The sequence below is a fragment of the Artemia franciscana genome, chromosome 9, assembly GCF_032884065.1.
Source record: "Artemia franciscana chromosome 9, ASM3288406v1, whole genome shotgun sequence".
In the NCBI taxonomy this organism is placed as follows: Eukaryota; Metazoa; Arthropoda; class Branchiopoda; order Anostraca; family Artemiidae; genus Artemia; species Artemia franciscana.
In genome coordinates this window covers 30,905,561-30,920,314 of record NC_088871.1, presented here as the reverse complement: position 1 = coordinate 30,920,314, position 14,754 = coordinate 30,905,561, and the positions used below count along the sequence as shown (strand labels likewise).

The 14,754-nt window shown below is 37.0% G+C and overlaps 1 non-coding gene across 1 annotated transcript; it reads right to left on the bottom strand.

Annotated features, from left to right (window-relative positions):
- Positions 1-5,362: 5,362 nt before the first annotated feature.
- On the bottom strand, positions 5,363-5,435 carry Trnav-aac (transfer RNA valine (anticodon AAC)). Its single transcript has one exon. It is a non-coding gene; the product is annotated as a tRNA-Val (tRNA).
- Between the last annotated feature and the right edge of the window lie 9,319 nt (positions 5,436-14,754).

The following is a 14,754-nucleotide window of genomic DNA, read 5'->3' as shown; positions in this document are numbered from 1 at the left end:
GTATCTAGGACTTGTGCTTATTTTTCCCAATAAGTTTCATCCCGATCTCTCAACTCTAAGCATTTTCCATGATTTTTGGTTTCCCCCTCCAATGTCACCTGATCCGGTCGGAATTTGAAATAAGAGCTCTGAGACATGATATACTTCTAAATGTCAAATTTAATTAAGATCTGATCTAATTTTTCCAAATGAACAGTCCTCCCACCCCCCCCCCCCCCCAGATGGTCGAATCGGGGAAACAACTATTTCAAATTTAATCTGGTCTGGTCGCTGATACGCCAGCTAAATTTCATCGTACTAGCTTATCTAGAAGTGCCTAAACTAGCAAGAACGGGACTGACAGACCGATAGACCGACAGAATTTGCCATCACTGTATGTCACTCGGTAAATACCAAGTGCCATACAAAGTAATTTTTCTCTGGGGATGGAATATTGGGTTGAAGGTTGGGTTCGGTATGACTTATTTTGGAAAAGGATTATTTCCAGGCTTTGGGCAATCCATGAGTGGAAGTAGTTATAGGCCCTACTAAACTGAAGGAAAACTCGACTTTCTTAAAACTTTAAACCCCCTCCCCTCGCCCTATTTTAGATAGGGCTTTTGATATCAGAGCTCGATATAAGCCCTGATCCTAGTCATATTTGGCCTAGCTTTCATTTGGATCCATTGCTCCATTCGCAACTTATACTAAATTAAACTAAAGCTTGACTTTTTTTCAGCACTTAAAACCCGCTTCCCCTCGTTCTATTTGAACTAGGGTTTTAATCTCAAAAATTGATGCCTACCACGGTCTTAGGCACCTTTGGTTTAATCTTCACTGAGATCCATCAAACTCTTGCAAGTTACACTGAATTAAATGAAAAACTCAACTTTTTGTTAGCACTTAAAGCCCCCTCCCCCTAATTAAGCTAGGGTCTTCAACTCCAAACATTATGTGTCTCATGGATTTGGCATCTTTGGCTTGACTTTCATTGAGATCCATTAATTCATTCGCAAGGTAAATTGAGTCAAACAAAAAACTCAACTTTTTTATCCCTTAAAGCCCCATCCCCCTCGCCCTAATTAATCTTGGGTCTCCATCCCAGAACTCAATGCTTATCATGCTCTGAAGCATTTTTATTTAATTTTCATCGAAATTCATGTCTCCATTTGCAAGTTACAGTGAATTAAATGAAAAACTCGAAATTTTTTAAAACTTAAGGCCCCATCACCCTAATTGAGCTCAATTTCAATCCAAATAGTTCAATTTTAATACTAATCTGACTGGCGGTTCTCCCGCTATTCTCGATTCCACAGACGGGCGGACAGACAGACAGATCTTAAAAACCTATCTTGATGGACATTTTCCACTATCCAAACAGGTGATGATGCCTGGAAGATGATATGCTATTATTTTCCTTTTTTTGGATCCAATGAGCACAAAGGGCTACATAAGACGTTGCAAAATCCGTCCGTCCGTCTGTCTGTCTTTCCGTCTGTCTGTGTAATCACGTATAGGGGGAGAACCGCTTGTTGGATTTGGACGAAAATTTTGATGGCCAGATTTGGTGCCAAGGATCATGAGGCACATCAAGTTGAAAGATGAAGACCCTAGCTAAAAAAAAAACAGGGGGGAGAGGGCTTTACCTGCTAAAAACAGTTTTTCGTTTAATTCAGAGTAACTTGCGACCGGAGTGATGGATCTGAATGAAAAGTGAACCAAAGAGGTCTAAGACCATGACACATATAAAGTTTTGGGATAAAGACCCTATCTCTAATTTAACAAGGGGGAATGGGTTTCAATTCCTGAAAAATCTAAGTTTCTGTTTAATTTACCATAACTTGCAAATGGAGTAACGGATCCGAATGAAAACTTGACCAAAGATGCCTAAGATCAGGGCTCATATCAAGTTCTGGTATCACAAACCCTATCTCAAATAGGTTGAGGGGGAGAGGGTTTCAAACCTTAAAAAAGTTGAGTTTTTCTTTAATTTAGTAGGGCATATAACTTATGAATGGAGTGACAAATCTGAAGTCAGATTCGTCTGAATACCTGAATTTGCTGGAACGAATTTGACAAAATACCACTGCATTAGATCCAGCTAGAATTCCCTAGACTTGTTTATTGCTGACAACATTTAGATGGGCAAAGATTAATAGCTTCAGTAGTTTTACCAATAATATGGTCCTGAAGATGATGAAATGGTGGAAATCTGGTTCAGTTGACGAGATGACAAAACTTAAACACTAATGTCAGAACTATAAGCCCAAATGGACTACAGTATGCAACATTTAGCACAAAACAAAAGATTTTAGCTCACTGTCGACCAGTGAAGTGTGAAATAGTTTCAATTTTCTTTGTTATATAACTTTTAAACAAAAATTAAACCAAGTATTAATAGTACTGTATTTTTTTTTTCGTCAAAAACAAATACCTTATTTCATATCCAAAATAGGGCATGGAGATATATCTGAGTTTACTTTAAATCTAAAGGGTTATGTTTTCTTGTACATTGCCAAAGCACAGACACACAAAAGCTATATCTGAGTTTGCTCTAAATCTAAAGGTGATGTTTTCTTGTACATTGCCAAAGCACACACACACAGAATTTTCATGTCAAAGGTAAAGTATTTGAAAAAAAAGTACATTAAAAGTATCTTAAGTAATAAGTGTTTCGTAATCTTACTTAAGTATTGAGTAATAAGTACACTCTAGAGTTTTTACTTAAATACAAGTACAAGTAATGGAAAATTTTACTTAAGTAGTACTTCAAGTAAAAGTACTTTAAGTAAGTGACAGCACTGATTTGTATGGTATACCATACAAATACATCAAAGTCAGTAGTGCCATGTATGAGAGTAACACTGCTACAGTTAAGGTAGGAAATGTGGTTAGTAGGTGTTTTTGTACCAAATCAGAAGTTAAGCAGGGTTTTATTCTATTTCCATTAATATGAATTATTTTGATGGACTTTGTCTTAAAGAGCACAGGAAAGACAATGGGAAAACAAGGTATCAAATAGGGAAGAATAACTTTCCTGGACTTAGATTATGCTGATGATTTAAGCAACCTAGATGAAAGTGTTTAGCAAAATAAATGAATTTTAGAGGTTTTAGGAGCTGAGGGTGCAAGAATAGGTCTGAAAATTAATGTTAAGAAGACTAAGTTGTCAAGGTGACGTTGGACAACGAAAAGATCGATCAAGTAGACATATTCACTTACCTTGGTAGTATTATTAGTAAAGATAGTGGGAGGAGTGAAAAGGCTAGAAGTAGAATTGCCAAGGCTCATGGTGTTTTTTCACAATTATAAAAACTTCGAAAGAATAGGAAGGTAAGTCTGCAAACCAAGCTTAGAATATTGGAAGCTATAGTGATGACAGTGGTCAAATATGGTTCTGAAGCATGGGTGCTCCAAAACGGAGGAAGATTTTCTAGATGGTTTCTAGAGAAAATGCCAATGTGTTGTTTTGGGTACCTGGTTAACTAACCATGTTTTAAACAGTAGGTTCTACGAAAATTGCAGTTCAATCGCACTTTCTAGGGCTATAATGATAGAAAGGTTGAGGTTGTTAGGGTACATTCTGTGGATGAAGGATGATAAATTGCCACAGATTTTACTTGTCAGCCAACCGTCTAAGGCTAAACGGAAAGCAGGGCTTCTGCAGTTGGAATGGGGGGATGCTGTAAAAAAGATTTAAGGAAAATAGGAATTTTCTGAGAGGGTGTAAAGAGGGGGGTTGAATAGATTAGACTGGAGGAGGATCATGCGTAGTTGTGTTGGCCTCAAGTGGCTAGGAGCTGCAGTGAGTTGTTACTTCTACTAGCAGTATTAGTATAATTCAACTTTGTATACTTGATTGAAAAAATATAGTCATATTTTTCTTTTTTTTGTTGGTTTGAAAATATGCTATCTTATCTCAAATGTTTTTTTTTTCAGTGCAATAATGGTTGGTCTTCATTTACATTCAACTTTTAAAATAGGACTAGAATCCTCAGCTTCTCATCGAGTAAGTATCCCCTGAAGTTTCTATGACCATAAAGTGGAGGTGGGGTGAGGAAGGGGCTATCCTCCTTTTCATATGGAAGAAATTCTAACTTATTTTGGTGTTTAATGTTGCTCTTTACTATTATAATATCGGTATAGACAAGAAATATTCGCAGAAATCAAACGGGATTAAATATTAATTCCACATTTTGATTTTTATAACTTTTGGTACCCCCCCCCCCCAAAAAAAAAATTAAGAAAATTCCTGTATACAGTCCTGGGGACTATACATCAATTTCTGCCACCACCCTCCACTCGTCTCTCCCTTCGAATTAATTCTGCATAAAAGTGAAAACTCAATGAGAGTTAGGATGTTTTGGCATTAAAATGTATCCTTTGAGGTATTTTTAAGGTCTAAATAAATTTTACTGTCTTAGATAAATTCCCTTATATTTTCAATTCCTAACATTTGTATATAAGAGCTTTAAACATCTACAATGGGTTTTTCCGATAATTTTGTAGTTAGGGAGGGAGTGAATTGCCTCAAAGGTTGTATTTTAATGCTAAAACACGCCAACTCTCATTGAGCTTTTAGACAAATACATAATTAACTGTAAGGGGGAGACGAGGGGATAGTGGAGGTTGAAATTGATGCATAATCCCCAGGGCCGTATTCTTCTATTACTAAATGCCGCTCCCCTAACCCCCCGCTCTTGGCTTCGGAAAGGCCCTCTTTTAATTAACAAAAAATTGAAATGAATGAATAATGGAATAACTTCGAAAAATGTTAAACACAAGAGGACAGGAGAACCATTGCGCCGAAACTAGTAATTAGTAACAATGAAGTTGACCACTCCATTTACATTTTAACATAATTATTGAAACTGTTTCCCAGACACAGAGCACACAAGCTAAGAGCTGGGGGCAGGGGTAGGGTAGCAAACAAAAACTTGTTTTGTATTCTTTGTTAATTAAAAGAGGGCCTTTCCGAAGCCAAGACCAGGGGGTTAGGGGGGCGGCAGCCCCCCCCCCCACAACAAAAAACCTGTACAAAAGAGTCTTTAAAAGCGGGGGGTTTGGGGGGCGGCAGAGGCACTGCCTCTCTTAATTCCTGTGTGTTTTAAGGTTCGACTTTGGGACGCAGCCTCTTTAACTCTTTAAGAAAACGAAGTTTTTTTCATATTATTTCTGTACGTTTTTCTACAATCCATGGTGGATGTAATTTAATAATTCCTATACTTTGAAAATTTGAAATTAAAAGAAAGGAAAGTGTTTATAGCATAAAGGAAACTTTCTAGAAAAAAGGAATATTGAAGAAAGTACAATCTAAAAAACAGGTAAAACAAACACAAGCGACAAAGAAATCACTTTCACTTTCCACATCACAGTAAAAAACTGTTTCCGCCCGGTTTCGAACCGGGGACCTTCTGCGTGTTAGGCAGACGTGATAACCACTACACTACGGAAACCTTGACTGATTATTTTATTAAATAAACGATAAAAAGTTAGCTGCTTCAGTTAATTTCAAAAATTAACATGGGCTCTTATGGGGAAATGGGTTTTTCTAAGCTAGAAAATCGGGGGGTTAAGATTTTCCGACGAAACTTTCCAGGAAAATTACTCGGAGAATTCCGCGTCGAATGAGTATTCGTACACCCAGATCCGATGTTGGCTGTAACCTGTAGGCGTGGCGAAAAAAAAAAGAACATGAACATTAAGTGGCTATGCGTGGTTTCTGGAAAACAGGGAAGGAGTTATCGGATCGAGCTGAAATTTCGCGGATAAGCTTCTGGGCCCTAGGGGACCTTAACTTGTGAATTCAGCCCGATCGGACAACGTTAAAGGGGGGGGGGGTGGGTTTGGGGGGTCGAAACTTTCGGCCAGATTTTCCCCATGAAGGAAAAGTCGGAGGGGGATGAAATTTGGCAGGTTTCTTAGTTGGAGCTCGGGCTACGAAATGCATCCCTCCCCATTCCTCTGCGACCACTGGAACCGAAGATCGCTTAACATTGTCGTGGTTCGCCTCTTTAAAGAGGCACGAGTGTGCCTCCTTGATAAATGAAAATTATGGATAAACATATTGAAAAAGCACTCGGTAATATCTTATCCAAAGATCTCTTTTTCCTACACTAAAATACATAAAAAAAATTCAGGAACAAAATGTATTAGAATTTTCCACTTTACCATATTTTACTCAAAAACTTTCTAGCGGCGAAACAGGAGAATAAAGAGTGAGTTTTATTTCAATTTTTTATTCATGGCAGTGTACTAAGGATCGATACCTAAATATGGATATAATATTCGGTTTCTGCTTTTTATTGGGTATTCTAATTCAGTTGTAACGGTTCTGTTTCAGTCAATCACTCATTAGCAATCAGGTAGGTAGGTAGGTAAGTTTTATTTTATCCACAATAAAAACATAAATAAAAATGACAACACTAATAAATTATTGCAGCAAAAAGAAAGTCCTAAGGACTTGTGCTGCAATTTCATATTATGATTTACATCTTATAAATAAATATCTAAACATAACATCTCATGATTAACCACCTAGCCTATCTTATATATAAAAAATAACAACACATACACATGAACAAAATGCAACAAAATAATCATATTAAATATCATTTACCGGTATTCAGCCCCCACCCCACATCAATAAACTGCAAAAAAAAGACATCAAAAACCTCGTGCCCTTCAAAATCTATTACTTAAATAAAATGTTTTCAATTTATTTTTAAACCCATATAAAGTGACAGACTCCCTGATGCCAGCTGGCAAACTATTCCAAACAGAAGGCCCTAGATTACGAACAACATATGATGATCGAACTGTTTTTCTTTGTTCATGGCTTAAAAGTTGTGAATTTCTTGTATCATAATTATGGTACTCCTGATTCATGGAAAAATAATCATGAAAATACTCAGGGCATATATGTTTCATACTCTGGAACAAAAAAATTGATGCCTGGTAGTCACGAATCTGACCAACATTTAAAACATTACACGGGGAAAAGCTAGCAGTAGTTTTGGATTCAACCTGCTCTTTTGTGACCGCAATCAATCGAAGGCTTTTATTTTGCAAAATCTGGATCCTTTTATAATTAGAGAAGAAATTGCTAGCCCAATGAACACAACCATAATCTATATAAGGATAAACAAGAGAAAAATAAATGACTTTTAAATCTTGAATGGAAAAGTTGTTTTTACACGTCTCAAAATTCCTAGACCCCTAGCCATTTTAGCACCAATAACACTACAATGCTTTTTCCAACTAATATTATTATCTAAATAAAACCCCAAATACCTAATTTCAAAAACTTGTTTAATGGGTAAATGTCAAAAAAAAATGTTATTATTATCATTAAGTAACCTACCTGTTCTACTAAATATAATGTAATTTAGCTGCATTAACTGCTAGGGAACTACCTACTGTAAAACTGCGCAAACGTTCAAGTGTCAAATTAGCCTTATGTGCAACCTGCACCAAACAACTACCAATTACTGTTATCGCAGTGTCGTCTGCGAAAGAGGTCAGCGCTTCAACTCCAACATGTGAAGCCAACGAATTAACATAAATAAGATAAAGTAGAGGTCCCAGCACGGAACCTTGAGGCACTCCACACTTAACACCGAACTCTCTGCTTGATATATCTGATAAAGCAACTTTGATAGTCCGGCCATGCAAATACGATGAAAACCACTTTACACAAGAACTACCTAACCCAAGCCCACTTAGTCTACTAAGAAGAATATTAAAATCAACAGTGTCAAAAGCCTTACGGAAATCTACAAAAACAGTTAAAGGAACCATATTATTTTCAAGCGCATTATCAAAAAAACTAAAAAGATGGTGTACTGCATGACTAGTGGAATGTTTACTTCTGAAACCAAACTGTCCATTATACAAAATTTTCTTTGAATCCAAAAAATCATACAATCGTTTATAAATAACCTTTTCATAAATTTTACTAAATAAAGGTAAAATGGAAAATGGTCGCCAATTACAGGGGTCTGAGGGGTCCCACCTTTATGTAAAGGTATGATTTTAGATCGTTTCAGTTCCGACGGGAAATGCCCTTTAACCATTGAGAGATTAATTAAATGAACCAGTACCGGTAAAAGATACACCGACACATAATTAAAAGCCTTTAGGTTCAATCCATCTACACCAGAAGAATTTGATTTAAGGCTACAAACAATTTTTTCAACTTCTTCTACATTACATGGTACAAATTCAAACCCATTCTGCATGCTTGAAGGATTTGCGTTAATGTTGACGGCACAACCTCCTCTAGACACTTCATTTTGTATAACACTACCAATTTTTGAAAAATAATCACCCATGTAATTCGCTATTTCCAACTTATCATGAATAATCCTTTTACTAGTTTTTAAATCGGTTATACACATATCTTTTTTTTCACATCCTATCACTTCACGGACAATTCCCCAAGTATCTTTTATATTACCTTCCTTAATCTTCAAACGGTTTAAATAATACTCATTCTTTGCATTTCTTTTTGAATTATTTACATAATTTCTCAGCTCTTTAAACTCATTTAAAATCATTTCAGATGGATTATCAAGATTTTGACAATACAACTTATTTCTTTGTCTTATTAAACTCAAATTTTCATCATTTATCCACGGCTTTCTCGGTTTAGCTTTCTTGCAATTAATTTTATTCAATGGGCAATTTTTCTCAAACACAGGGTAAAGAATATCTGAAAAAATATTAAAAGCTTATGAAGCATCATCCTTTTCATTGTAAACCACCTCCCAATCCAACGAACTAACTTCATTTTTAAATTTAGCCAGATTAACTTCTTTCATGTCACGCCGAAGAATCTTATTTTTTCTTATAATTTTACAATGTGATAACTTCTGCAACAAACAAAGAAGTGGTAAGTGGTCCAAACCAGAATGGATTAATACATCACACATGCTATCTTCCACCATAACTTCACTGACGAAAACATTATCAATCAAAGTTGTAGAATTGTCTGTTAATCGGGATGGGATATAATTTAATGGGAAAAGACCAAATGAAAGCATGACATTAAGGAAATCCAAATTTTTGGCTTGAAGATCTAATAGATCAAAATTAAAATCACCTATGATTACAATTTTATCAAAATTTCGATTTATTTCAGATATTAAAATTTCGAATTCCTCTAGGAAAAAATCCGGGCTAGCACCAGGGGGTCTATACACCGATGAAATAAGAAGTGGATCATTATTACTTGTCACTATTTCAATAGCAAAAGTTTCAATCTTACCTTCAATCCATAAAGATAAATCTTCCCTTACTTGAAATTTTATATCATCCTTGATTATGAATGCTAAACCTCCCCTTCGCATCAATGACCGGTTCTTGGAAATAAGTGTGTAACCTGGAAAATTAAATAACGAAGCAGGACACTGTTCACTAATAAATGATTCACAAATACCTATCACTTGCACCTCACTGTCAAGTTTGTTAATTATATCAACTACATCTTCATGTGAAGTAGTTAAATGATAATTCCAGTGGAGAATCTGAAATCCGGACAGCATAACGGGTGCACTCACATCATCTACTGCAACATGTTTACTAACCCTTGCAGGCTGTTTATCCGAAAATTCCGACCGGCTACCAACATCACTCGACAAAATATTATCCAACGAAAAGCAATTATTTTCTAACTGTAGTAATCGTGAAAACATTCATAAATATATTATCCTACTTCCTATTAAAGAACTATTACTACGAAAGAATGTAAATACTGAAGTACACATTTATAACTACTAAAACGAAAAAAAAAACAAATTCAGATTAGATGTCGTCACAACTCCACAGTCGGCGTGTCAAAGTGTCATTTCCAGATCGAGCGAAAATACGGCCGTGATTGGACCATACGTTGTGGTTACCTAACCTATCACGAGCCAGTTGCAGAATTTCTCGTCGCTTCTTAGTTAAACTTTATGACACAAATATACCAGATTTGGCCAGTTTGCTCTTAGCAGCAAATACCTTTCTAGCCACATTCTTAGACGAAAACTGGACGAGTACCGGGGCAATCATATCAGGCCGCGTAGGATTCGCCGGAAGGGTAAATCTATACACTTTAGTTAGTTCCGAAACATTAACCTGTACGCCCATCTTGTCCGAGATAATATTATTAATACACGATTTTACATCAGCACCCTGAGCTTGTTTGACACCACTGAAAATAAGTGAATCAAGCCTATCTTCCTGCTGAATATTGTCAAGTCTACTTTCAATCTTTTTCACTCGCTCTTCGAGTATCATGAAGCTGTTTTTTAGCGATTTTAGTTGCTTTTCGATAAAATCAAATTTTGGCGAGTATTCGACCATCAAAGAATCATATACGTCAGATATAATTGATTCAGCCGAGTGCGGGAGTTGATTTTTTTATGCGATCAGAAACTTTACGTGAGATTTCATCCCTGAGATTCGCTTTTACAGCTTCCAATTCTTGTTGGGTCTGAATTAGTCTCATGCTCGGGTCAGAAGATTGGTTGCCTATATCCGGGCTTGGATTTGACGGATGATTTTTCGAAAGATGTCCTGGTTGGTCGGTGCTGTTAGAAACAGTGCCTTTGCGCTTAGCACGATAGTTTTCCAAGTATGGCTGGTAGATTTCTGGGTCATTGTCCATTTCATAGAAAGCAAGCTTGGCCTCGTTAGTATTTTTTTTTGCAGTGCCTCTGTTCTCTTTAATTTGACGTCGTGGAGGCTTTGGGTAGAGACTGTTTGAAAGTCATGCGACCCGTAGCAGAAAACGGTGAATTTTGCTGGACCTGACGCTTGCTTGACTTCACCAATAATTTTAACTGGCCACAAGGGATAACCGTGAAACTTAGCAACCGCAACATCTCCGATTTTCCAAGACGACATCGTAAACTACTAATTAGTAACTCTAATTAACATGAGACAAAGACTTACACGCAAGGGGGACTTTTTTACGACCCCCCAGCTTCAAATAGTGCCAGATATTATCTAATTAGGTTTGCAGCAGGCTAATCCAAATCAATTTCCTGCATCCGATATGACACGAACAAATTATAACACTGGTTAAACGAGTTTAGGTGTTTACTACTTAGGTGTTACTACTTTTTAAGTAATATCTCCCCGTTCCTCTACGGCAAGTAACTAGTTCATGTCACTCTTAAATCTCAAATAGACGTAAATTTTATGAAAGTAACAAAGAAAAATGTTGTTATTATCGGGTAGACGGAAGGCACTGTTACTGAATCAATAGGAAGAAATAACAGGAAGAATAGGAAGCAAACAAACCAACAAAACCAGAGCAGTTAGTGCTTGGCATTGGGCCACAACAAGGCATTAATGAATAAAAGAGACTATGTTACAGCAAGTGCCGGTTTCTACATTATGTGTCACAAAACAATATCTTGGCCCAAATAAGGACAGAAAACTACATAAAGAAATCAGTGACGAAGACTTCACTGCCTTTCCATTACAAACCATCACAAAGTAGAAACAACAGAGAAATTATTTTCAAGACAGTGGAAATCAACTCAGTGGATATTTCGGCCCTATGTCCAAGGGCCGTCTTCAGCACAACACGAGAAAAAAAATATATATATACAGAAACTTGCATTAAAATGTGAGAATTAAAACTAATAATGTTTTTAAAAAAAACTTTGAAAACAACCCTAGCATCCTTACTTCAACGAAGTTCAGCCAGGACTCACGTTTTAATGTAAGCTTATGTGTATATATATATATATATATATATATATATATATATATATATATATATATATATATATATATATATATATATATATATATAAAAACAAATAACGATTTGCTGATAGGATAGTCAGTAAATTAAAGCCTAGGACGAGACCTAACCTGTGCAAAACTTGGCAAAAAAACGGGCAGCCTCAATTTTGACCTTGTAACTATCGACAAACACGATAAAAACAAAAAGCTACAAGTTTCTGATTGGTCTGCCTTCAGGAAAATCAAGCCTTGGAGTTTCTGAGGAAGATCAAGACCTGACCTTTACTGCTCTTGGAGATCTGTTTATACTTTGTTTGTGCCAATCCACATTGTTAAATTCGAATACAGTTTAAGGTTGATCTCTTTTACAATTGATATGGGATGGAAATTATAGCTATTCAATTTGATTTGGGATCGCCTTGACCGTATCACGTGTAACTTTTTTGCCTCCAATTTCAATGACTTTATAAATTTTTAATTTTATATTTTTTTTTGGACCAGTTGCTGTTTGTTGTCACCATTAAAAGTCGACGGCACAGTAGTTTGATAGGTTCTTTAAAACTTTGCCAACTTTTCTACAATAAACGAAATACCTTATCCCTGAGGGCTCACTTATTGTCTACTAATTTTGAGGATGTGTCTGTTTTATGGCACGTGGTATTTACCAAGTGACATATAGCGATCGCAATTTCTGTCGGTTTGTTGGTCTGTCTGTCCCGGTTTTGCTAGTTTGTCCACTTCCAGATAAGCTAGGATGATGAAATTCAGCAGGCGTATCAAGGACTAGACCAGATCAAATTGGAAATAGTTGTTCCCCGATTTGACCATCTGGGGGCAAATGGGGGACGGTTATTTCGGAAAAATTAGAAAAATGAGGTATTTTTAACTTACGAACGGGTAATCGGATCTTAATGAAATTTGATATGTAGAAGGATATTGTATCTCAGAGATCTTATTTTAAATCCCGACCGGATCTGGTGACATTAGCGGGAGTTGGAGGGGGAAACCTGAAATCTTGGAAAACGCTTAGAGTGGAGAGATCGGGATGAAACTTGGTACGAAAAATAAGTGCAATTTCTAGATAAGTGATTGGCATAACCGGGATGGATCTGCTTTGTTTGAGGGAGTTTGGGGGGGGGGGATTAATTCGGAAAAATTAGAAAAAAAGAGGTCTTAGAAGGATCGAAAAAAATGTGATATTTAGAAGGATCTCTTAACTCGGACCTTTATTTTAAATCCCGACCGGATCCAGTGTCGTTGGGGGGAGCGGGGGAGGGAAATCTTGGGAAACGCTTAGAGTGGATGAAACTTGGTGGGAAGGATAAGCACAAGTCCCAGATACGTGATTGACATAACGGGACTGGGCTCGCTTTCTTTGGGGGAGTATGGAGGGACCCAATTGGGTAATTTGGAAAAATAAAAAAATGAAGTATTTTTAACTTACAAACAGGTAATTGGATCTTAATGAAATTTTATATTTAGGAAAACCTTGTGCCTCAGAGCTCTTGTTCTGAATCCTGGCCGGATCTGGTGATACTGGGGGGAGTTAGAGGAGGAAACCGGAAATCTTAGAAAACGCTTAGAGTGGAGAGATTTCGTGATGATACTTGGTGGAAAGAATAAGCACAAGTCCTAGATACGTGATTGACATAACTAGACTGGATTGTCTCTCTTTGGGGGAGTTGGGGGGAGGGGGCTGGGTTAATTTGGAAAATTAGAGAAAATGAGGTATTTTTACCTTAAGACAGGTAATCAGATCTTAATGAAATTTGATATTTAGAAGAATCTTGTGTCTTAGAGCTCTTACTTTAAATCTCGACCGAATCTGGTGACATTGAGGGGAGCTGGAAGGGGAAACAGGAAATCTTGGAAAACGCTTAGAGTGTAGAGACCGGGATGAAACTTGGTGGGAAGAATAAGCACATGTCATAGGTACGTCATTTAAATAACCGGTCCAGATCTGTTCTTTTTGGGGGGATTGTGGGGGGGGGTTCGCTAGTTTGGGCAATCCCAGATAAGCTAGGACGATGAAAGTTGGCAGGCATATCAGGACCAGACTAGAGTAAATTAGAAATAATCTCCTCCCCAATTCGACCACCTGGGGGGGGAGCGAGCGAACAAGATAGTTGATATTTGACGATAAAACAAATGACTGTTCTTTTTAAGTATGGCTTGTGGTCTAGGGGTATGATTCTCGCTTAGGGTGAGGGAGGTTTCAGGCTCGAATCCCTGACTACCCCTATTTTTACATGAAGAAGATCTGAAACTAGATACGTGATCAATATATCGATCGTTGAAAGCTGGTTGGCGTATCAGGGACGCGACCAGATTAAATTAGAAATTGTGGCTTCCCCGATTTGACCATCTGGGGGGGGGGGAGTGGAAGGACGGTCAATTTGGAAAAATTCGAAAAAATGAGGTATTTTTAACTTACAAATGGGTTATCGGATCTTAATGAAAATTTGGTATTTAGAAGGACCTCGTGTCTCAGAGCTCTTATTTTAAACCCTGACCGGATCATGATGACATCCGGTGACCGAATCTGGTGACAATCCCGACCGAATCTGGATCATAATGAAACTTAGTGGGATGAAACTGTTGGCTCTTGGCTCTTCCGACCTCGTTACAAGTGTCATATGAGTTCTTTTTTTTTCTTTTACTTATTTGTTTTATTAATCGATCTGTTTTACCTTTTGCTTTTGTTTCAAGTAGAATATGGCTCTTTCAATTTAAAGTTAAAGTTAAATAACGACACTTCATTTGATATTTTTTGTGTTTTGTCTCTCAAACAATGGAACTACCTTTTATATCATATAAGGAGTATTACTCCTACGCCACTATAAATCTGTCTCGAGGTGACAAAAGTGACAAAAAGTATTAAAAGTGACAAAAAGTGACAAAAGTATTAGAGTGGAAACATTTGATTTTTAATATTTGACAAAGCAACGATTTCCTGCATGATATAACTGCAGGGACAGTGGTCGTCATATTTCAGCAGTTGCTCGAATGCTGTTTGCAATATAGGCCTCCAAT